Below are 26,015 nucleotides of genomic sequence, written 5' to 3' on the forward strand. Positions count from 1 at the left end.
AATACTCCTTATTTGTTAATTAAGCTTAATTGAATTCTATTTAATTAAATTAATCAATAACCATATAAATGAATTAATTACATTAACATCCTTTATTAATAATCACAATTAAAATAATAAATTTATTAATAAAAAAGAATTAAATTTAACTATATATTAAAATTTTATTAATATTAAATAAATAAATTTAATAATAAAATTTATTAATTAAATTTAATTATAAAATAAATTTAAAAAATAATATTTTTTTAAAAAGAGATTTATTTTAAGGCCCTTTAGCCTTTTGGACATAGTACCCTGTTGTCATAGGGCCTGTGGCAGTAGTGGTACAGAGTACCACTACTATCATAATACCTGCGACAACGATACTTGGCTATAGGAAAGAATCTTTTAATGTTCCCATATACAAAGGATTTAACATGCATACTAGAAATACACAAAACTAAAACATTCATCACAAGAATTCTTCAGATAACCATTCAATAGTCACAATGAAGACATGAAAAGAAAGAGTGTAATAAATTGAGTGAATAATCACAAGCGTCTACCTGAACTCTGATGCTAATCACTATGCCCAAGAAGATTGTGAGAGGAATTTTCCTCTCAAAACCTTCTCTCTTCCGAAATTCTTTCCTCTTCCAAAATTCGCAATCCTTCAAAAATGAACCCTCAATTGGTGATAAGTTCTCTCCTAAAATCAAGGCACTAATTGTGCATTCATTCGAGAGGACTCCTTGCTCGCTAGACTTTAACTCTTGTTATCTTTTCTTTATCTTTTTCATGCACATTTATTGAATTATAAAATAACTTTATTTAATTTTCACTTGACTTCTCTTTTCAATTAAGTTATTAAATTTTAATCTCATGCACGCATTATGCAAATTTGAAACTTTTAATAAATTAATATCTTTTTCACTTAATTTATTTTCAAATGTTAAATGATAAAATATTTATTAAGTTAAATAATAATAGTATTTAGCATTTATTTAAAATAAACTCTAAATATATTATTATTAAATTAAATAAATATTATCACGTTCTAAAATTATTCTTATAACTTTTATCTTCAAATTTAATTTTTTTATTTAACTAATTTCCCAATTAATTATATATAATTAAATATTAAAAAACCATAATAATTTTCCATTAAAATTAAATTATTAATTGAATAATTTAATTTGACTTAATTAATAGAAAAATCACCAAGGACTCATAAAACAAAATACGAAAACCCATCATAGAAAAACACATACAAGATCAAACTAAAGGGTTATAATCATGAATTTATGTCATCCGACACATTCAAAAGGTAAACAACTTAGATACTTGTTCTAATTTTCTAGGACAAATGGCTTAAAGGTTTAGGATTTGGACTTAAGAATCTATCTCCCCTCTCTCACCATTGAGATAATGCAATAGGGTATGCTCATACTGGCAATTCAGGGAAGTTGATACCCGATACTTGCAATCTGCATAAAATCCATGCATGTAAAAACACAATATTCTAAACTAAATAGGCAATGGCAGGAAGTGGTGTATCATGTAGATCTCGACTAGCAGGTGGCTACAACTCCCTTCCTTAACCACATCAGCAATGCCATACATAAAAAAAAATATACACGCACACCATACACATGTAGTATGGGGTAAGTATCCATAAGAAGACACATAATAATCCATCTAACTAATCATCATCAATAACTAAAATCAATGAATAATCATCATGCATACATGATGTATAGAGTACCAAGTAATCTCATCATATAATCAACTAAATGTGAAACAATAATATCTGATAATCTTAAAAAAATACTACTAATAATCAAGCATAAAACTAGCCTAAAAGAGTTTGGCTATGATAATAAAAATGTAAACTAGGGACAGACACTACATCCCTATCAATTGCCACCTCTATAGGTTTATATTAATGTGTCAACATAACACCACCTGTGACTTATATATCAATTTCTTCTAAAAATACAAGTGGGCAATGAGAGATTGGTCAAGTTTGAGCAAGCAAATTACTAGCTTATAAAGCTAATCAAAATGTTTGTTCTCCCACAATAAATAGCAGATGTTATCCTTGTAATATGCATCTTTTTAGCTATGCATCTCTCATAATTTGCACTTCCACAGACCATGTCCTCAACATTGCAAGTGACAATCAAGTGGTATGGAAGTTTTAATCCATCTTGGCACATGAAAATAGGGCATGCTTTAGAACACTCCTCATTTTATACTTCAATGTCTTCGTGTCTCCATTTATGGTCTGAGAATCTCCACAACCAAGCACCTCATAAGAAAATAAATGAGCCTTTTATTGCAAACATTTGGCATCTCAACCTTTCACTCCACTTTTCTTATTTTTATGCTATCGCTAAAATTGTACCAAAGCATCACTCTAGGGTAGTAATGAGTACTCCAAGTTGTTTTGATAACTAGAAGATAATCTTCTATACCATAGTCATCTTGGCATTTATAAATGGCCTCTTTTACATATTAAATAAGTGTTCCATCCTTCAAAACTATGAACCTCTACACATTTTCCATTTGAATTTATTTGCGCCAACTTATTACATATTATCTCATGAGAAAGGATTCAAACAACTTCAATGGTATATTCAATTATCTCTTTAATTTTTCACTCTGTGTATAATTTCTATACACTTGTATATTCATTTGATTTCTAATGATGATATATCCATACTAAAACATTATAATTTTTTGAATCATCTGAATTACATTTAATTAACATTTTTAGTTTTCCAATCTCCTATCAATCTGATGTAGTTAGTCTGGCCCCAAAGTGGGTTTGACTAAACAAATTTTTATTTCAAACAACTGAGCCTTCAAATTGATCCATTGAACACATTGCATTGATCTAATTAAGAAGTGATCACTGATTGGTCAATTAAAGTTCATTTTTTCCCTTTTCAGACAAGTTTTACTTGTATCAAGGGGCCTTGAAGCTGACTTAAAAAATTGACCAAAACACTTGACCAAGCCTTGGCACCTGACATACTTTCTCTTTGGTCAACACTCTTTCAGTTTGCCAAACCTTGTCTCATGATGATTTTCTAGTCAAAAGATATCAACTGTCAAAGTTACCCTTTTCAAACTGCCATGCAATCAAACATGTTAGGAATAGAAAAATACATTTGGTTTTGGCTTTGAAAACATGTCAAATGGACACATGAGGAAATTAAATTTGGGACATTGGTAGAATTTCATATAGAGAGTATGAATGTGCAATTTGGGCTCATGACAAATAACTAGGCACATTTGGAAAGCTTACAAAGTTGACCTCTAAGAATTGCAGAACTAGGTATACTAACAAAATAACATTTTTTGTAAAAGGAATAGGCCTTGGAAAGTATGCAAATGGATTGGTGAAAACTTGAGAACTGGCATACTTGAAGTATTTTTGAAGTGAAACATAGTGGTACAATCAGTTTAGCTTCAGCTATCATAGTTTCAAAATTATAACATCCCAAACTGGCCTTCCAATCATTCTACAAATATGAACATCAATAAAACCTTAGAAATTGCTTAAGGAATCATGTCTGAAAACTAATCAAATAGATCCATTAAGAGCTCAAATCTAGAGCATAGGAAGTATTTGACCTTAGTAATACAATGGGAAAATAAATTCTTCAACAGGGTCAATTGGGTCAAACTTATAATTGGTCAATGGGCTATTGATAAACTGTCATAAATGACAACCAGGCAATTTTGAGTTTCTGCAAATGGAATCAACTTGGAAAACTTATTAGATGGATTCATCAGGACCTCAAATTGTAAACATAGTATGTCAGTTTTGAATAAAACACATTGGTATGATCATTTCTTTAAAATACTTAATGGGTCATAAAATATCCATTGTCAAATAGGGCTTCCCAAAATTCAGAACAATGTGCATCAACATGCCAACAATAAACAACCAACTCTGGAGAATTCAAAACCTGATAAAAACACATTGAAATGACTTGAAATCTGAAACATAAGTTCTTTGATACGCATACAACACTCCTAAAGTGGTGAGTCATGACACTTAACCGGGTGCAAGATGTTCAAACACAAAATTGACTTTTGAACTTTATTTGACACTTGGAGGACAATGCATATTTCTCAAATGCTCAAGATAACACTTCACAAAATGACTCAAAATTGCAACCTATATTCATGAGGAAAATGCATATACTAAATGTAAAGTGTGAAGCATCTAAAACTTATCATAATGATAGTTGGGTACACATACCTAAAAAGCTCTAATAGGGAATCATTTTGGCAAAATTTTCAAATAGGTACTTAGAATGTGCTTGCGATTTTGAATCCCAACAGACTCCATTTTCAATTTTCTCTTTCCCATTTTTCAGCTTTAGGGTAAATCATGGGGGGATTAATAAGATTTTTCCAAATTTTCCTCATTTTTGCATCCCAATATGAAAATATTCCTTCTTCTTTAACTGTGTTTTTGAGTTTGTTGTTAATATTTTCTATGATGCTAGCCTCAACTTTATTCATGAAAGAAGGGACTGACAATTCCTCATTAATGAAACTTCTACGGTTTCTTTCCTTCCAAATTTACCATAATAAAATTGACAGACTTCTGGATGCTATTATAAATTTTGGAAAATCCATTTTTGGGCCAGCCTTTGCGATGATCCCTAAGATTGTCTAGGAGAGTCATTTGTCAATTGTCTTTATTGCATTACAATAACCAACATGTTTTGGAAAAGGGATAGTTAAATAACATATGTTATGTTGTTTTTGAATTGTTATTACATAGTGGGCATCTTGAGGGCCCTTCAAAACCCATTTTCATAAGTTTGTTTTGTATTAAAATTCTATTCTAGATAGCTGCCCATAAAAAGAAACATTCTTTTGGTAGGCAAGCTAAATCCCAACACAGATCTAAAGGGATTTCTTTCGTATCCCATCTTTGGGACTTAGTAGCTAACTCATACCCTTTTTTGACTATGTATTTACCATCCTTGGAGGCTGCCCATATAAGTTTATCCTTTCTCTCATTATGATTTTCTAATATCTTATTTATGAAGAGTTTATATAGCATTTTTTCATGTTCTGTTAGGTTTGTATCTAAAACTAATTTCCATTCACATTTTACTGATTGTTATATAGTAGTGATTGTTTGATAATCATAAACCAATTTACCCTAGAGATTAGTCAAGGTATTTTTAATACTTAGAGGGAGATTCAAGACAATCCCAAGAATCTTCCCAAAACAAAGCATTTCATCCATCACCTATATCCCATGTTAAGTTATGACTAATAAGGGGTCAACATTGCATCATAAAATTCCAGGTCCAGAATCCCTTTTGGGGGTTGATAGTATGAAAAAATGGATATCGGATCAAATGGTGATAGATATTTGTGATAAAGGGTTTTTTCCCATTTACTTTCATTCTCATGGACCTCCATACTAGCCTTTCCCCCAATGCTTCATTTTGCCAACTTAAATTCTTAATTCCTAGTCCTCGTACTTCATTAGGTCTACATATATTATCCCATTTGACTGATGCTTGTTTTTTCTTATCCTCTAGCCCATTCCAAAATAATTTTCTCATATTTTTGTCTAATTTATTTTTAACCCCTTTAGGTAGAGGAAGGCATGACATCTAGTAAGTTGGAATAGCCAATAGTTGTAGTTTAATTTTGGTTGTTCTTCCTATCTTTGTTAACCATTTATCTTTTCAATTTTCCATTTTTCTATCTAATCTCTCTATTATAGGATGCCAACATTTAGTCTCCCTAAAACCTTTTTCAAGTTCTACTGCTAGATACTTGCAAGGAAGAGAACCTTTCCTAAATCCCATTAATTGGCATATTATATCTTCAAGATTTGGTGAGGTGTTTAAGAAAAATAAATTGGATTTGTTTTCATTAACTTTTTGACCAAAAGCTTCCATATATGTTGTGATGATTCATTTTAAACTACAAGCTTGTTCCAAAGAGATTTCTCCTAGAAGGATGGTATCATTCACAAATTATTTATGAGTAATTCTAGATATACCTTTTTCTTCTATAGCTCCTTTGATGAGGGAATCTACTTGAGTCTTCTTAATACTTCTTCCAAAAGATCTTTCCATAATGATAGATAGGAAAGGAGAAATTGAATCTCCTTGTCTTATTCCTCTTGAAATGTTGAAGAAACCTTCCAGTGTTCCATTGATGAGAAGAGATATTTTATGGGTAGCAATACAGTTGAAGATGAGATTAATCCATTGATGTAGAAACCAAATTATTTGAGGGTCTTATACAAGGATCTCCAGTCTAATTTATCGTATTCTTTTTGAATGTTTGATTTCACAAGAATATGTGTTTCTTTATTAATTTGGGAAGAGTGAATCACTTCATGAAAAATAATAATACAATCTAGAATTTATCTATTAATCATGAATCCCATTTTCTCTTATGTGATGAGCTCTTTGCTTGAGCCTTTTTAAGAATTTCATATATTGTGATGCATAGCACAATTGGGTGATAATCACCAGGTTCTGCATGATTGGATTTTTTAGGTATAAGAGATAAGAAAGTATTATTAATTTCTACTTATAGTGACCCTGAGTTTTAAGTGGCTTCTATTACTTTCCATAAATTGTCTCCTAATATATCTCAACATTTCTAGAAAAAAAGGCTTGAAACCCACCCAATCTTGGGGACTTGTCTGGACTTAGATTAAAAAGAGTGATTTTGATTTCTTCTTGAGAGAAAGCCTTTTCTAAGATTCATTATTAATTTTGGGATTTCATTTAATATGGTGCTTTGTGCTCTTAAGTTTGAATTTTCATAATTATTGAAAATACTGGTATAATAATCTAGAAATTTTTTTGTTATCAGTTTTGGATCTTCTATAACATTTCCTTGTCAATCAAAAAAGCCAATGAGTTGAGAGCACAACTTGGTTTGAATGGGCAGTCTAGGCAGACTAGGTGGGAAAAAGATTCTAGACAATGATCATGAGGATCTACTATGTGATCGAAGGAATAGTCAGATGAAAGAAAGTTTGGTAGAGAAGGCTTTTTGTCCACTTACACAACAACTAGAAGAGGTGGAAAAAGGTGCAGCCTAGGTTATTGGGAAATGATAGTTTTCCTGAGAACTCTCTTCATTTGGAATCTAGGAGCTCCTCAAGAGACCTGTGGGTCCCCCTTCTCCATGGGGGGGCACCACCTTTGTCCTCCAAGGGACCTACCAATATAGAAATTGTCAGCACTGAGCTTCAAGTACGTGAACAAAGGAAAGATTAGACTTTACTTTTTGGTAAGATTTTGTCAATTAAGTCTTCTTTCCCCCCTATTAAGATCTCTACTAGCTGGGAAAAGGGGGAATTCCAAATCTTTATGCCTCCTGATCCCCTTGTTGACCATTCCACTTCCTTGATGAATCTAACCCTAGTGGGGAAGTTCATGGGCCCAAGACCAACTACTGAAAACATCAGGTTATTTGTGAGGAAAAAATGGTGTTTTCATGGTCACATGGATATTACGGTCATGCAAAGAGGTTTCCTATCCTTTATTTACACTTTCCACGAGGATAGAGATTTGATCTTATGTGGGAAACCCTGCAAAATTGGTAACAACACTCTCACTATGAAGAAGTGGGAGCCTAATATGGATTTTTCAGTTAACTTGTTCCTTTCCATCCCAAGATGGGTCAGACTTTTGAGTCTCCCATTGGAATAATTCTGGAATGAGAATATTTTAGGGGTTTGGCAAAGTCTTTTGGGAGTCTCCTAGTGATTGATCATCTAAAAAACTCCAAATCTAGGTTATTTTATGCTCACATCTATGTCAATGTCAATCAAATGAAATATCTCCCAACTAAGATAGACATTGTCTCCAATCTCAGTTGATGATCATAAGATCTAGAATTTGAAAATATGTTAGGGGCTTGTTTTATCTATAGAAAAGTGAGCAATTGGGTGAAGGCTTGTCCTAAATGTAAATCTAAGAATAATCACCCCAAGCCTACTCAAAAGATTACTTTTAGGAAGCATCAAGGCCATCAGAAGAAGCAGAAAAAGGATAACAAACATAATTTGGTATGAAGACCAAAAAAAGCTTCAGTTAAGGTTTCTGAACCGAAGAATTCCTCTTCAAAAAAACCTTCTTTTGAGGACCAACACTTTAACTCTATCTTGGTTCCTTAGGGCCCTGAGATGATTTTTTTGGAAGGAGGTGAATCCCATGATTTGGAAAAATAGGATGTCTCATTGCCCCTTGAGTTGAACTCCCAACAAGTGATTAAGCATGATGTTTCTAGATGCACCCCAAGCCACCCTGTGGGGGACTCTTTGCTATCAATATTAGAAATGGAAGATGAACAAGTATCTTCAGATGATCCTTCTTGTGAAAGCTTCCTTTTGGATGTCTCTCTTATAGCAAGGTTTGACCAGTTAGATTTGGGTTTCAGGTAGGAGCTCTCACTTGTGCCTACTGGTGACCTTAATTTATGGAAAATGGAGGATATTCCCTCATCTACAAAGAAACATAGCCTCATGCTAGACTTTGAGTCTATAGTCACCCAACCCTTTCTAGTTCTTTGCCCAGTTTCTATCGATGAAAGCCTGAAGGCATCTAAGCCTATCAAGGCTAATAGGAAGGCTAATCCTAAGAAATTTGGTATGGCAATATTAACTCCTATTGGGGCTACTAGAAGAAAAAATTGATGTCAATTTTTCATCTTTCATAGTTGTGACCAGTTCTCCAAAGAAAAGGGGTAGGAAAGGCAATAAGGTTGATAGAACTTAGGAGAGCTTGCAGGATATTGCAGATGGTAAACAAACTGCCATCCTTCAATTTACCCCAGGTAAATTATGAAGTTCATCACCTAGAATGTAAGGGGACTAAATGGTCCTCATAAAATGGAAGTTGTCAGAATCATGCTAGAGATCACAAACCTGACATTCTTGTTATTTAGGAAACCAAAATGTCTAAAGATAAAACAATTTTCAATTTTTTTTTCAAGAGTTGTGGTCAGGTTACTCGTAGTGTTGAAGGAGCCTCTGGAGGGACTCTTATTCTTTGGAATGAAGCTTATATTTTTGGTAGTACCCTCTGTTAGAGTAAATAATTAATATTTAATTATTTATTCTATTACTTAAGCTTACTTAGGTCATGCATTTATTTAATATTTTATATTTAATGCATGTAGTGGTTAGTTGTTGACAGCTCGGGAGTTTTTTCCTTTTTTAGCATATTCCACTTTTTGTGGATATGTGCTGAGTTGTCATTTTTGTCCTCTACCTCCTTCCAGCTTGTTCTACAAGCTTCCTGGAGCTCTTTATATTCGGGCTCTCTCTCATTGTAATAATATGAGATCATCATATCGCAAGCCATTTCTTATTGTAAATACATTTCTTATTGTGTTTGCATTTTTGGCTCTCATGTCCGTTTAGGGTTTTTGCCCATGCTCCATGCTCTTCCTTTCTATGGCTTCTCTTTGACAGGTTCGCATGCAGGTGATCTTGGCATCTTCGGAGTTGGCTTTCCTCAACTCCAACATGGTATCAGAGCCTTCCTACTGCAGCTTCGTTGAAGAAATTTTGAAGCCGTGATTTGGAGTCACAAACCCTAGTTTGTTTGTGCATTTTTTCTTCAAATCAGGGGATCAGCAATTTTTTGGAGCACTTTGGGACCAAACGGAGATCACCATTGGATCCGGAAGGCCGTTTGCAGTCAGGATTCATATAAAACTTTTCGTTTTTGGAGATAGGGCAATTTTGGCAATTTTTTGAGGATCCCAGGGTCACTGCCGTACGGTCGTACGGACGCAGCGCGGATTTTTTTTAAAAAAATATACATTTCCGGGTGCGCCACCGCCGCGCCACCGCGGGGCCACCGCCGCACCACCCTCGCGCCGCCCGCAGCGGCCGCAGCAGGCAGCGCCGCCCGCGCTCCGCCGCTGCTCGGCCTCCTCCCGGCCGCCGCCCGTCCGCCGCCCTCCGCCGGCGGCTCCTCTGCCTCCGCCGCCTCTGCGGCCACCTTCGCTGGCGGCTCCTCCCGGCTCCGCCGCCCTGCGGCCGCCTCCGTAACTCTGCAGCACGTCAGCCGCGTAGGCCACTGCGGGGGTGACACGTGGCATGGGCGCCACGTGGCACATTGCCACGTGGACCCGCCACGTCACCCCTACCACGTCATCTGCCACGTGGCTATGCCACGTGGCACTCTTTTTTTTTTTTTTTGCTGTGACGGCCATCAAACCGTCAAATTTAATCAGCTGACTTGCTGACGTCAGCACTGCATCAGCCCTTGCATGCACCTCTCCCGATTGCTTTTGGACCTACCTTTGGTTTTTTGGCCATAACTCTTGCATACAGATGTATTTTTCTGATCCGAAAGAAGCGCCAGAAAGCTGGTTCCGAGACGGAGATTTTGGTGTAGGTATTTTTTGGTTTTGATGCTTTTTTATTGCCTATTTTTTCTGTGTAAGTCCGAAGTCCTATTTTTGACTTCGGCATGCATATCTTTTACATCCCATGTCAATTTTTTGAAAACTTTATATTTCTGGAAAGCTGGTTCTGTGTTCTTTTCAAAAAAGTAGTCCTTTTTCTTTGTTTTTGGCCTCTGCTCTTTCTATCATAGTTTAGGCGTTTTTGCTCTATGGTGGATATTTTGAGTGTTTTAGGCCCGAGGATCGTTTTCCTGGCATGGTTTGCTTTCTTTTTTGGCTGTACTTTCTTTTGGTTCAGCTCTTTTTTAGTTTTGATCATTGTAGCTATCCTTTTGAAGCACTTTTCTATTTCGCACTGAGATAAACTGTCACTTTTGTATTTTGGGAGTCATGAACGTTGTTTTGAGTCAGGTGTACTTGCACTATTTTCATAAAGCACCATGGGGGGGATTATTTGTTTGCTATTTTAGGCATTCTCCCTTTGTCAAGTGAGTGTCCCTTCTACGACATTAGCCCCATGCAGAGTCAGTTAGACCGTGTCTTTATCAGTGTCTGTACCTCTTTCCCTCTCTCCTCGTTCTTGGTTTGTTTGCAGGAGATTTTGGCTCACCTTCTCAGTTGCCTGTCATCACACCCCGTCTGCATTAAGGGGGGATTATGCTGTGTTCTAATGCATCCATGGTTCGATGGTTCGATAGTGTGAACTATGTATTCAGTGGTTGATCCTACATACAAGGCGATTGCAGTGGCTGGCTACCTATGCATTTCGGTGAGATGGATCATCTACCATATAGACATGCTCGGCTTGTGCCTTCTTCTTCCATGGAGGTTTCTTCAGATCAGCAGTTTGACAGATTTGCGGCTCTTCATGCTTCAGTGATGCTGCTTCTTCATGATCACTCATTGTTCCTGTTTTAGGGGACATTTTCCCTAGTTGGAGACTTCTTCAGCTCTTCACTGGGTTCTTACCTCTTTTTAGGGGAGGGTTTTTCCCATGTGGTTTTCTCTCTTTCCCTGCTTACAGAGGTTGCATTTGTACTTGGGTACCTAAAATGGCCTCGTTGCCGGGACCCATTATGCATTTCATCTTAGCTTTGTGAGCTTAAGGCATTTCCCTAAGTTGCACTTAAGGGGGGGTGTTAGAGTAAATAATTAATATTTAATTATTTATTCTATTACTTAAGCTTACTTAGGTCATGCATTTATTTAATATTTTATATTTAATGCATGTAGTGGTTAGTTGTTGACAACTCGGGAGTTTTTTCCTTTTTTAGCATATTCCACTTTTTGTGGATATGTGCTGAGTTGTCATTTTTGTCCTCTACCTCCTTCCAGCTTGTTCTACAAGCTTCCTGGAGCTCTTTATATTCGGGCTCTCTCTCATTGTAATAATATGAGATCATCATATCGCAAGCCATTTCTTATTGTAAATACATTTCTTATTGTGTTTGCATTTTTGGCTCTCATGTCCGTTTAGGGTTTTTGCCCGTGCTCCATGCTCTTCCCTTCTATGGCTTCTCTTTGACAGGTTCGCATGCAGGTGATCTTGGCATCTTTGGAGTTGGCTTTCCTCAACTCCAACACCCTCATGGAGAATAAAAACTTTACTATGGTTAAATTTCATCATATTAATCTTAACTATGTCTAGATCTTAGTCAAGATTTATGCTCCTAACTTAGCTAGAGCTAGGAAGACTTTATAGTCTAACCTAAAGGAACTGAAGAGTAATTTTGATGAACCCAACTAGCTCTTTATGTGTGATTTTAATGTTCCTTTATATGACCATGAGAAAATGGGAGGTAATATAACCCATATGGATGGCAGATTGGACCTTATGGACTTTATCAACTATGAAGGTCTTACTAATATTGATCTGAAAGGGGTTGAGTTTACTTGGTCTAATAAAGGGACTGGTCAGAATTGCATTCAAGCTAGGCTTGACAGAGTGTTGGCTTCTAATAACTGGGTTCAAGATTGGAATTTCTCTCTCTCATCCATTTCCAAGATTTGCTCAGACCATTTCCCTCTAGTCTTTGTTGCTGATCCCATTGCTAAGAAAAGACATTTTTTCTTTAGGTTTGAGAAAATGTGGATCATGCATCACAAGAATTTCAAAGATGTATGTAACACTTGGTGACAAACTAAAGTAGATGGAATTGCCACGTACAGAATTGCCAAAAAACTCATAATTGTCAAAGACAGAGTTAAAGTTTAGAACAAGTATTCCTTTGGTGACATATTAAAAAATAAAGAAGTTTTTCAAAAGGAACTTCAGGTGACTCAGGAAAAAATTTAGGTTGTTGGTTATTCGGAGGAGCTTATCAAAGAAGAAAATGAGACTTTGTCTAAACTCCATAATGTCATCTCCTTTGAAGAATCTTATTGGAGACAAAGGTCTAGGGTTATCTAGCTCAAGGAAGGGGACTGTAATTCCATATACTTTCATATGACTACCTTGAAGCACAAAACTACTAATAGAATCTTCAATCTCAAGATTGGTCATGAAGAGTCACTAACGAGGAAGATTTTACTATCAAAATGAATGATTTTTTCTCTTCCCTACTTTCTTCTAACAAGAACCTTTGTGATTTTAGCCAAAGAAAAATGCTAGAAAGTATTTCTTCCATCATTTACAACCATTATAATTCTATTTTAGTTGCAATCCCCTTTGCCTATGAAGTCTAGAAAACTATTTTCTCTTTTGAAGGTGACTAAGTGTTAGGCCCTAATGGTTTCTTGCTGTTTTTTTCCCAAAAAAAGTGGCATATTTTTGGTAAAGGTGTGTGATGCTATAAAGGATTTCTTTGGAGCCAAATGCCTCTTGAAAGAGCTTAATGCCACCTTTTTGGCTCTCATTCCAAAGAAGGTGGATGCTAGCACTATCAATGCTTTCCATCCTATCAGTCTTTGTAACTCTATTTACAAGATCATCTCCAAGGTCCTTACCTTGAGAATCCTTGCTATCCTTCCGACATCATCTCCATTGAAAAAAGTGGCTTTATCCCTAGCCATCAAATTCTAGACTTGATTATTTCTACTCATGAAGACATCCATTCTATGGTGGCTTCTCAAAATCAAGGTTTCCTTATGAAGTTGGATCTATCCAAGGCCTATGATCAAATTGACTAGAGTTTCTTATTTAAGATCTTGGAATCTTTTAGTTTTTGGAAAAGATGCATCCATTTCATTTCTTAGCTTGTGTCAATGACTTCTATGTCTATCTAGGTTAATGGTTCTTCTTTAAATTTCTTCTCTCCTTCTAGAGGGAAGGGGATCCCATCTCCCCCATTTTATTTATTATAATGGTAGAATATCTGGGAAGATACATTAATCACCTCAATGCTCAAGGTTGTATCCATGGCCTGTGTCCTCCTTCTATCTCCAATGCTAGATCACATGAAAAATTTGTGGATGATATGATTTTGATGGGGATTGCCATAGTGAAGGAAGCTAGGAGTTACAAGAATGCTTTAAATCTCTATACTAAACCCTTCAGTCAACTCATCAATTGGAAGAAGAGTTCTATCTTCTTTGTAAATACTTCCTTGGAGAGATAGAGTAAAATCTCTAGGATTTTGGGATTGGTATTGCTTCCCTCCTTGTCTTATACTTGGGCTTCCCCCTTGGCTCCAAATTGCTTGATTCCTTTTGGGAAATGCTCATTGACAAACACAACAAAAAACTTGTAGACTAGAAGGGCACTTTGCTAAGTCAAGCTGATAAAATTATTCTTCTCACATCTTGTCTTCAAAGTCTCTCCATATTTTCTCTTAGTTTGTTCAGAATGGAGATTAAGTATGTTGATGCTATGGAAAGAATTTAAAGAAATTTTATATGGTCTAGGACTGAGAACAAAAAAAGACTTCCTTTTATTTCTTGGGACTCTGTTTGCACTAAGAATCTTGGAGGGCTGCGCATTAGACCTATCAAAGAAATGAATAAAGCCCTCCTAGCTAAACAAGGTTGAAGAGTCTCCAATAATGATAGGATTGGAGTAAAATATGGAAGAGTAAATATCTTCAACACTCTCCCTCTTTGAATAACTCTCTCTGTTGATAATTTAGAAAATGTGTCTTCCGTCTAGAAAGTCATCCAAGATATGAAGAGTATTTTGACCAAAGGTTGTAAATGGAAGCTAGGAGATGGTAAAACTATTTATTTCTAGGAGGATAGTTAGCTATGGAAATCTCCCCTAACCTTGGTTTACAATAATGACTAGATCATTTAGTACTACAAAGCCAAATTCGTGTTAAAGTCAATGATTATTGGGTTAACAATAGACAAGTTGACCTAACTTCTCTAGATATCAATGTTCACCCTATTCTATCAATCTCAACTCCCAAGACATGGTCATTTGGGCTCTACATCCGAGTGGTAACTTCAAATTTTCTTCCATTTTTGAAGAAAATAGAATTGATCTCCTATGGGTTAAACCTTGGACCAAAGATTTAATCCCTAAGATTGATATTTTCTTTTGGATTGCACTATAGAACAAAATTATCACTATAGATAATCTTAGAAAAAGAGGGATGATCATAACCAACTAGTGTTATCTTTGTAGAAAGGATATGGAATTTGTTAACTATATGTTTTTGCATTGTTTTTATGGTAGGGATGTTTGGAAGGAAATTTTGAATTTGTCAGAAATGCAATAGAATTTTAGGAGAATCTTGCTAACAATTTTTAAAGCTGGTGTAGCCCCTTTAAAGGAGGACATGCTTGCATCCTCTAGCAATATTTTTCCCCCCACATTTGCTCAGGCTTATGGAAAGAAAGGAATGACAATAGCTTTAGAGATACCAACACCCCCTTTTGGGTAATTCATAAAAGAATAATAAAAAAAATAAAGGATAATTTTGTATCACATTTTGGCCCCTCAACAAATCTCAACTTGGAGCATCCTAGTCAAAATTGTAAAGTTAAAAAGGATAATTTGAGGGAGAATGTCATCTATTGGGGAGTCATAAGGGATTATAATTGCAATATTATTAGGGCTTAGACTATTCCTCTTGGAATTACTTCTAGCGATAAAGTTGAGATGATAGGGGCACATTTTATGATCAAGCTAGCTAAGGACACTAGTTGTAGGAACCTTTGGTTGGAAGGGGACTCCAAAAATATTGTCAATATCCTTAATAATAAACATGACCCTTCTTGGAATGTTTATAACCTTCTTTGCGAAAGTAAAGAAGACCTCAATTTTTTTTAAAAAGTGTTCATTTCTCAAAACTATCATGAGACAAACATGTTGGCTGATTGGATGGCCAACCTGGCAATTCAAAGTAATGCTATTATCACATGGACTAACCAAATAAGTATGGATGACAATCTGATAGAAAAATGTAATTATGAAAGAAACATATCTTAAGAAGGAAAATCAATATTTGATATGCTCGCAGCCTCCACTTATCAAATCACCAATGCTTCCATTTATTGTTTTAAATGGAATGGTTTTCATGCATGCATGTTTGTTAGTACTTCGCACAAATTGTAAGTATTTATTGGGCTTTCAAGAGGTAATACGCTGATCATTTCTTGGGTTTTTTCTTTGAGATTTTTTAGTCACATTCTGTAGAGTGGTGTTTTTTATGTGAATATGGGTGGGGAAGTGAAAAAGTTTGAATCTAAGAAGTGCCACTACTAGAAAAAGAAGAAGGAAGTTCAGAATCAACTTAAGAAAGGGAAGGTGACCAATTACATTGGAAAACTTCATGGTTGCAAACCTCATGTGATAGATAGTTTCTACAAAGCTTGGGATGGTGACAAGGTTACACTCTATGATAGACAGTTTACCCTCAATGCTAATTTTATTGCTGAGGTTATCAGGCTACTGACTGAAGGTATCTGATTTTTCAAGAAGAAAAAAGCTTCAGAAGAGGTAGTTAAGTGCTTTCCCAAAAATGACCAGGAGGATGTGAGACTAATGAAGGTTAGTAAATTCTATGATCTTTCTCACATTGAGGACATCTGGCAGGAGGTTCTCACATATGTGTGGATGTATTTGATTTTGGATGATAGGGTTTCTAGGGTTCATCAATACCATTTTGTTTTTTTGAATCATTTTTGTTATAAGAAAGGAATATCCTTCCCTTACTACTTGGTGAATTCTTTACTAACTGGGCTTAAAGCCCATAAGCATAAGAATTCTAGACCTATCATCCATGAGGGTCTTATCCTGCTTATCACTAAGTTTTTTTGAGATAGTACCCCTGCTCACTCTGTTTCCAAGAGTAAAAAAGAGGGAAGTGGAAGGCACACCCAATAGAAAGGAAAATGTTGGTGATTCTTTGATGAAAAACAAAAGTAGCAGCAAGTGGGCTCTGGCAATGGAAACAAACTTTGATCAAAGCTCTAAAGATTTAGAGGTTGTTGAAGCTCCCCTAGATGATGACATGGCCCAAACTATGATTGATGGTTGTTCTTTTGAGAACAATGATTTTGATCTTAGCTTAGATGATATCTCAGCCCATGACTCTCTGCTTTCTTCCTCTAGCACTATCATCAAGTGAGGTAGACACTTTTCTCATAAGGGTAAAGATATGGATAATGTCCCTTCCTCAAAGTATAAAAAATAAAAAGAAACAATTATAGTCTTCAGAACAAGGATGTTATCATCAAAGAGGATAGTGGAAAGATGGTGAATAAGGAGGTTTTGCATGATAACAAAATTAGGAAGGAAACTAGTACTAATGAAAAAGATGGGTTAATTAACTTGATTACCCATACACTAAACTTGGAGCATGCTGAGACCTCCCCTATTAATACTAACCTTTCTCTTGATCTAGTGTCCACTATTGATTCTCTAGCCAAATGTGGTCATGAAGATACTAATCCTAGTATAGATAATGAGAAAAAGACCCAAACCCAAAACTTTGAGAAAATCCCCAATAGATTGATGATTCTAAGGATGTCCAAGATTTAAAGGATGATGATATTGTTCTAGAAATTTTAAATAAAGCCAAAAATAGAGCTAACATTGGGATGGAGATGGACAACTGTATGTACAATGAAGTTAAAAATGACACTTATCTATTTCTTCCTTGCAGAAAAATTCCCTATTTTTACAGGTGAAGCTGGATGAGGAATGTAAGAAGCAGAGGGAGCTGGAATCTTTGGTTGGGAACATCCCAACCAAACTTTAGGATTTTGAAGCTTCCCTTAAAAAATTGATTAAGGATAGTGAGATACGTATGCAGGATGTTACTTCATCCATCCTGGCTACTGTTGCTTCTATTGGGAAAGTTTCTTCAGATGAACCTAACTCAATCGGTCATGCTCTGATGTTAGCTGGTGGTTCGAGCAGAAGAACCAAAAAAAGAACTAATAAAGCAGAGCTCCAACTTTTGGTAAAGAATATCGAAGATTCTCTCAATGAGGTTGTTGTCTTAGGCACATCTATTACTAGTGCTATTAAAGATCTAGTCTAAGTTTTTTAACTAGGTTTTTTTTTGGACTTTTGGTTCTTGCTATTTTTCTTACTTATGTTTCTTATTGGTCCCTATAAAACTAGGTTTACTTGGTTAATGTTCCTTGTAACACCATCCTTTGAATTCTACTTTTATATTCTGGGTTACTGGTCCTTATAAAACCAATTCCTGACTTTAGTTCCTTCTCGTTTTGGGTTTTGGGTCCCCTTCAAACTTGCTTTAACCTAATCAAAACATTTCCTTGGCCATCCTTGGTTTTTGAAATTATGTTAATGTTCATATTATTGATATTACTATTATGAAAGAATTTTGTATTGTAATCACCATATGAGAACCATATTTCTCTTGATTTATGTTTCTAAAAGATTTCTTCTTTCACTGATATGGATTCTTGTTTTGATAGTAATTCAATTTGTTTGATGAACTTATTAATTCCATACATGTTATGATTTTTTCATTAAGTTTTTAAAGTTCTTCTTCTATCTCTCTTTACATTTATATTTTAAAGTAGTTTTCATTCCATCTTAAGATGTTTTCTTTTAATATCTTTAGTTTGGAGATAAAATAGATTATTTTGGATCCTTCAAAGTTCCCCTCTAGCCACTATTTCTTTGTCAGTGTCATAAAATTTTCATCTTGGAACCACATCTTTTCACATTTAAACAGATTTCTGGGAGGTTTATGCTGAGCTGATATTTCTAATCTGATTGGATAATGATCCGATCTTGCATTTGGGAGAATAGAATATTGAACTGAGTGGTTAAAATATCTGAGATCCCCTTTGAAGATGAATATGTCAAATCTTTCTAGAATTTGATAGACATCTTTCCTTTTATTAAATGAAGTATAAAGACCATTCGTTGGGGCATGATCAATTAGATTATCTTTTGTGAACCAATTTAAGAAATTTGTCATGATTTGGGTGGTTATTTAAGAGCCTCCTTGCTTTTCTTCTAGATTTAAAATAGAATTGAAGTCCCCACCAATCTAAAATAGATATGTGGGACACCAATTTACAAAGGTAGTTATTTCATTCCATAAAGATTTCTTGTTGGCTGTAGGAGTGGGTCCATATATATTGATTAAAATAAATTTTATATCTTCTTTGTAACTTTTAATTCTTCCACTCATCTGATTGTTGTTTGTTGTTCATCTGTTGTATTCTAGTTTCTTAGGTTCCCAAATAATACCTATACCTCCTAAAGAACCTTCAGATTCTACCAAATCCATTTTCCAAACCCCAAGTTTCCCTCTTAACTTGTCTCCTTCTGAATTTCTTAGTTTTGTTTCTTGAATTAATATTACTTCTAATTCAAATAAAAATTAAACTATGCTTTAGTAAGGATTTATTGTTAGGTGCATTTAATCGCTTAACATTCCATGTTGTCAGCCCCATTTCCCTGAGGGAAGGCACTTCCCCTTCCCAACTTTCAGAACTTCTTAAATATTTTTTTTGATTCCCTGCCTTACTAGTTGCTAATCTTAGCTTAGCCAGAAGTTTCCTTCCTTTGTTTATGTTTCTTTCCACAATGAGGAGTTTCTATGACTTCCATATTGCATGCTAATCCTAATGTGTCAGTATTTTCCTTAACATTCTTCAGGCATTGCTCTCTTTATTCATGTTCAATTTCTTCCTCTCCTTCTCTTATTTCTTTGAAGATATTTCTACTTAAGTTTAATTTATCCCAAAGAAACATCTTCTTTATATATTTTTGAATTATGTTTTTTTTGGTATGTGATTTCACACTAGTTTTGATCAATATTTTATTGCACCCTAAAATCTTCCCATAATTCTTTGGAGTTTGTCTTTTGTTTTCCATACCCAAAAAGTTTTTCCTTTAAGCTTATTCTGACCTTTTTTCTACTATACATGATTCTACTTCCAAAGGGATATCATTCCATATATGTTCTCCCCTTTCTCCTTGATCTTTTCTAGATTTTTTCAATTCAAATGGGTCTTTCCCATCTTGAGGTATTTGCCAGAATTTATAAGATTTCCTTTCCTCATCTCTTTTCCTAAATGTGATTTGTCATGTTTGAGTAAGTTGTGTTGTGTGTTAGAGGATGTGTTCTTGCAGTTTAGTGTTTGTTTCTTTTTCTGGTGGAGTTGTAATTGAAACATCCTCCTTGCCAAAAGATATTTGATTAATATTTTGATTCAACAAGCTTAGCTCATCATTTATACTTGTTGTTCCTAATTTTTTTTCACCCCTTATATGAGATTCATCCTCTTTATAAGAAAATTTCTTTGAAATATATGTTTAAAATTTTTTTTTTTTGTTAGATTATGAAATTGGATTTATGTTTTTTGATTCTTTTTCCTAAGTCTTCTTTATGGCCACTATAGATTTAATTCTCCTGCTATATGATTGTGGACTATTTGACTTATTGTTTATGTTATGGTCTTTGTGGGGTTCTTCCCAAAGTATGATTTGATCACTAATATCATTCTAAATTAACAAGATGTCATGGGTGAGCCTTTTATAGAGGATCAAACTCTTTTTGATGTCTTCAATGAATAGGTTCTTTTGAGTACATTGCTCATGCTATTGAATTATATGCATGTTTTCATCAATGTTGAGAATTTTTTTTGGATCCTTATTAGCAACTTCATGTATTATTAGTGATCTAATTTGTTGGATAATCTTGGATTAAAGGAGAGGATTGAAAACTTGAGGCATTGTCTATGAATTCTCCTCTTCAATTTCCTTGTTGATATCATCCTCCTCTGAAATTTTTGGGTTTCCCCTAATTCTTCTTTTTGACTTTGATTGATCCATAAGTTCTGTACTCTTCTTCATTTGAGAATTCTTGTTTCTAATATGTATCAATGGGAATCTCTCTCTCAAAGATGAGTTTAGAGCTAAATGCTTCAGATCAATAATTTGGTGCAAATCTATTTTAATTATGTCTTTTATGTGACCTTCATATCTAGAAACATTTAGTTTTTAAATAGATCTATTGGTTATTAATTTAATGGAAATAAGTTTTGAGAGACCTAATTCTAAATTGACAAGCATTTTAATGTTATTACATTTTTTGAAATTTGCTTCTATCCCTATGAGTTCATCAATTGAGGATCCAATACGCTTAATTATGTCATTGTGGTTAGTTTCAGGAGGGATCAAATCCAATACTTCCCATGTTGTGGCTTGATAATTATAAGCTATTGTTTTTCTAAAATTAGGTTCCCATTTGATGAATTTTATTGCACATCCTCTAAAAAAACAAAATGATACATAATGAAAGTCCACCCTAATAGACTCATTTTTGTAGCAAATGTAAAATAATCGATTAAATACATAGGACTACTAAAAAATGCAAACAATCCACATTCTTTGAAATCCAACCATCATTCTTCATTAGCTTTGTTGCTAATTATAAGATTTTTTTGGGTATTAATTCTTTATATTTGGCATCTTGGCTATTTGGATTAGAATTAGGGTTAATATTTTTGGGAGATTAGTTGAAAAAATGAGGAACAAGGCTCTATACAGAGAAAGATGCTACATCATAGGGGGTCACCGATCTTCGATGAGGAGGAATATAGGCTTGAACACTTTGATGATTAGGTTCTGTAATGATGAAGTCTTTATAAGAGGAAATTTGTTGGGTTCTAAAAGATGTTTAGGTTGGGAAATACTAGGGTAAGCATAATTTTTGGATGATTGTTTTTTTTCCCCAGTTGTTGATATCCATCCATTCTGGTCTTGGTATGTTGGCAATATTGGTTTTGAGTATTTGATTTTAAAGAAAACTTTTCTTGTTGCTTTAGTTTGATAGATGAATCCATGTTTGAAATCACCTGACTTATTTCCCTAGGGTTTCTTTTAATTGATCAACCATCTCCTTTAATCATTTGGAGAATGGAGATTCTATTGGATATTTGCAAAGAGTCATGATCCACAAATTTTATTTTGAAGAAATAATATTTTTAGGTGTTATGCGTAGTTGTAGAATTTTCCATTTTAGATAAACTAGAAGGATTAATAGTATTATTTTATTCCTTTACATATTTCAAAATTTATTTGAAACACATTTAGAATTTCTATAGTTTTTCTTTTATTTTGATTAAATTGGTATTATTATGAAATTCTACTTGAACTTGAAAACTTTAAATTTGGTAAATCCAAGAGAAGTAAATATGTACCTAAACTAGTAAATCCAAAAGAAATATTTGGATATCTTGAGAAAATTATAGTTATACAAAAACAATGAGTAATGAAGCAATTCAACACTTAGACATTCTTGAACCTTGAAATTAATAATTGACTAATATTTAAAGAGAAATATATTTTGTTGTAGGAATTCTATATATTTCTAAGGTATGAATAATATCCACATAAAAAAATTGATGCTAGATGGAGGGTCATCAAATTTCTCCTTTATGTTCTACCACATTAGAGTGTAGAAGGTCACAACTAGGTCTAGACCTAGTCATCTAAACTTTTAGTTTTTAAAATTTAATGATCAAAAAGTCAATCAAAGACCAAGGGAAATTTTTATAGGACCAAATCCTAGGACTAAAAATTCCACCTAATTATAGGTTAATGCATATTTTAAAACCTTTTGTCACATAAAGTACTTTGTAAGAGGAAACCCATTCCTTTGAGCAGTAGTATGTTAGAAGAAAAATGAATCAACAAGACAAGCATCATTACTAATAAACATTAGGTAAAATAATCAAAGAATTGAAAACATCACCAAAAGACTTTTCATGGAGGTATCAAATTATATTTCTTAAATTTACACTCTTTCATAATAAAACTTTACCACATTTTGAGTTCTTCACGCTTTCTTGTTTAGCATCTTATAATTTCCTTTAGATGTATCCATCTTTTTATTTCCTTTATAATCTTTTTTCTTGGAGCTTCCCCACACATGAAAGTCATTTGATTAAAATTGGTTCAGTACCTAACTCTTAATTTTCTCTATAAGCTAATTTCAATTCTTCTCCTTGGTCACTAATCCTCTCCTCTGATATGAAATTGCTTGTCTTTCCTTTCACTTTACTGCTATGAATAGGTCACTTTCTCTATTAAGTGATAACATAACCCTTCATTGACTTATGATAAGATCTCAATCCTTCACTTGCACAGTACTCCTTATTCACATGGATACACCTCTCTACTCTTGCTTTTACTCCGCATTCCTCTGATCTAGGTTAATATCATTGCTATTTAAAGAGTTTTGTAAAGAGTTTTCTAGATAATTCCATGTTTTGGCTCTTCATCTTGATCATTGAAGACACAACGTAGGGATTTGTGATCTACATTGTGTAAATATTCTATAACTACCTTTTGTAAGTATTAATTGTTTTCTAACAACCTCTACAAAATTTAAATGTTCCTTCCAAGGCAGCTTGATAATAATTTTGCCTCGAACTCTATTCCATTTCTGAATTTTATGTAAACTCTTCATTGCTTAGTCTTTACTATTTTCTAATTCTCAACATTGTTATTACTCAGTTTGTATTACTCTTCTGATTCTTGACATGTATTATGCTCGACACACACTATGTGACTTGGCTCTTATATGCTTGATACTTGCTCACTCATTGATGAGCTTGGCTCTTATAGAAATTACTCAGTGATCATACACTTACTCAACTCCTATGGAGCTTGGTACATACTTTCTTATGTACATGACTCGACCTATATATAGTAGCTCAATCACAGTGTTGATTGTCTAACTTTGTCTTATAAATGACTAAGTGGTTGACACTAATAGAAAAAAATGGTTAGAGACACCAACAATATACCCCCTTTACATTAGTGGAAAAAATGCTTTCTCATATTCACATTGTGACAATACAATCTGAAAAATGAGCTCTCCTCCTAAGTCTTATGCCAATGAATAATAAATAAACTATGCAAAAATGAATAACAAATCCATTTCACCTTTATTCAAATATGTATTTATCCCTTTGACATCTCATTCCCCCTTCTTTTTTAACACTGATGTCACTGCTGGGGTGGAATGGGTGGAAGTAATCCATATTTTTTAATGAATTCCTTGTGATTCTGGTAATCATGGATGATGCATGATCCCATGTGGTTCTTGCTACCTCTAAAATTGTAATCTAAAACTATAGTCTTGCAACCAAATCAATTAAACTATTAGCCATTGAAAGATTATGATCTTCTATGATAAGATCTTGGGTTGTTTTTAGTTCTCTTTGCATGACCTCCAAATGAGGTATCATCATTGCCTGAATATAGATCAATTTGGATCTCATATTGCTATCAGCTAACTGGAGCTTGACCAATGTTTTTTGTGCATTCAATAGATTATTATAGTGATCAATGCTTGATCCTGTTGACTTTGGATCTTTTCGTTTTAGTTTTAATTTTATTTATTTGTTCTTGAATATTGTTAGTGAAACTTGGCACATTTGAAAAAATTGTGTATAAATGTTGTACCTTCTAAATTAGATCAATCATAACTTGTACCTTCCCTTGTAGTTGCACTTTTTTCTCAGTAATAGTTATGGAGACTTTATCCACAACCTTATTTTCAAATCTTCTAGCAGACCAATCCATTAGCTTCTCATTTGATTCCATACTTCCGACATTCACTTGATCAACTATATTCACAAGCTAGGTGATGATTGATGCATCTTCTTCAAAATTATGAATGTCAAAAGCATTAATAAAAATATGCTTTGCATCATATAGTACCTTCTTTTTCTTGTGCTCTCTTCTTAGCTCTTCTTATCTCTTCTTCTTTGCCAAAACTTCTTGCAGCAAAATTGTTTTCTCCAAGATGAGATTTACCAGGTCCAATTGTGGCATCTCAATTATTTCATCCAGATTAACTTCAATATCTCATGAAACATCTTTTATTGCCTTCCTATTTCTGTTAGGTGAAGGAGTGTTGCTACTCTACACTACCTTGAGAATTGGTGAAGGGGTGTCATCACTCGATCTTTCATGTGCATCTATGTTCAATACTATAATAGTTGCACTCAATTCAATTTTATTTGATTCTTTTCCTTCCTCAATATGAGGTACTAAAACAATCTTATTATTTACACTTGTTTCTTTCTCTAGTTCACCATTTGCCTCTGAACTTGTGAGCCTTGACTACTCGACCTTTGGAATGTTAGGGGTGTCAACATGTATAGGGGACATGCTTCCTTGTAGACTTGTCACATCTAAAATTTCTCCACTGTTGTAATCATCTTCGATGTCTAAAATATTTGTCTCTACTCTTTTTGTTGATAATCCAAAACTACTCTTCCACAACAACTCATTTTTCTATTGCACAACTTCTCTTTATTTAGTAAGATAAAAAATGTTCTATATTCTAGAACAAATCTACTCCTCTACTACTCCAAAAATGTTTCTTGTTACTCTTGGGATAAATTAGGCATTACTCTGACTAATGTATTACTCATTTTTTTTCCTTCCTTCTCTGCATGTTCTCATCTTCTTTTCAATCTATCATATGGATCTTGAGGAATCTGTTTCTCTATGTCACTAGGAGCTAGTTTGAAATTTGAGATCATTACTACCATATCCTCCTCAATTTTATTTCTATCATCATTATCTAGTGTATCATATTTTAAAAATATGAAACTAGATAAATGTGGTGAGCTTCATATGTCTACAAATACCTCATCAATGGACTTAGATTTCCTCTTAGGTGGTCCTCCAACCAGTCTCCTTTTTCATTCTAGGGGCATTGGGCTCAATAGTCTATGCTACTTTTAGTTTTGTAGTCTGCTCAACACTAGCAATTTCCCTAGTCCTTTGCTTGTTTGGTGGTGGAGGTACCACTGCCAACTTCTTCTTTATTCTTTGAGCCTTCTTTCTTGGTGGCATAGCAAGACTAGGGCATTTCCTTTATCACCTTCTTCTTCTTCGTCTTCCTCATCACCACTATCTTTTTCTTCATGTTCACTAAGATCTTGTGTCAATTATAATGGTTCTTTTCTCTTACCTAGGGTGCCTAGTTTAGCTTCTACGTCTTCAATAATCTATCTTGATATTTATAATTATTCTTACTTTGTCTTCTCCATATCTACCCAAAGATTTAGCCTCAACATCTATCTCTTCTTTCAATAGTGCATCAATGTTTTCACTCACTACATCACTATCTATCTCATATTCAAAAGTTTGTAACCAAGCCTTCCTCAGCTTCACTTCCTATACAAAAGTTTTGTCCTTA

This window comes from Cupressus sempervirens, chromosome 1, assembly GCF_028749045.1.
Source record: "Cupressus sempervirens isolate cs-2001-9-10 chromosome 1, ASM2874904v1, whole genome shotgun sequence".
Taxonomy (NCBI): Eukaryota; Viridiplantae; Streptophyta; class Pinopsida; order Cupressales; family Cupressaceae; genus Cupressus; species Cupressus sempervirens.